The sequence below is a fragment of the Oxyura jamaicensis genome, chromosome 2, assembly GCF_011077185.1.
Source record: "Oxyura jamaicensis isolate SHBP4307 breed ruddy duck chromosome 2, BPBGC_Ojam_1.0, whole genome shotgun sequence".
Lineage (NCBI taxonomy): Eukaryota > Metazoa > Chordata > Aves > Anseriformes > Anatidae > Oxyura > Oxyura jamaicensis.
The window spans coordinates 5,152,976-5,153,647 of NC_048894.1; positions in this window are offsets into that span (position 1 = coordinate 5,152,976).

Genomic DNA, 672 nt, shown 5'->3' on the forward strand with positions numbered 1-672 from the left:
CGGCTCGGCTCGGCTCGGCTCGGCTCGGCTCGGCTCGGCTCGGCTCGGCTCGGCTCGGCAGCAGCGGGACGCGGGGCGGCGCGGGGCGGTGCACAAAAGCGGGAGGAAGCGGTGACGCGCTCAGCCGTCTCCGCCAATCGGGAAGCGGCCAAAGGACGAGGCCACGCCCCTCCCGGCCGGCCCGCCGGGGTGCCCCGCTCCGCCAGGGGGCGCCATTTTGTGCCTCCCGCCCCTCCGCCAGGGGGCGCCATTTTGTGCCGCCCCGCTGAGGGGCGCTGAGCCCCGCTTCAGGTCCTGTGGGAGACGCTGGGCGCTGTGGGGTCTCCGGCCCCTCAGTTCCTTCAGCTTTCGGTTAATTTGGGCCGGCAAGGCGTTGCTTAGCCCTTGGGGAGTCCAGCGGGTGGGCTCTTGAGGAACCCAGTTGAAGTTCTGTGGGGTTTGGTGAGTTGGGGGGCGACTGGGGGGTGAGGACAGCGGGAGCTGAAGTCCCCTCATGGAGCTGTGGCAGGGGGAACAATGGAGAAACTGCTTTAACCCTGCCCCATGTAGCTGTCTGCAAGTAGCCAGGACATGAAGGGATCGCTCTCACAACTTAATTTGGTTTTGCCACTTTTGGGGGGCTGAGGAAGAGCAAGACGCAGCCGGGACCTAAGGACCCTCAGCCCTTCCTGG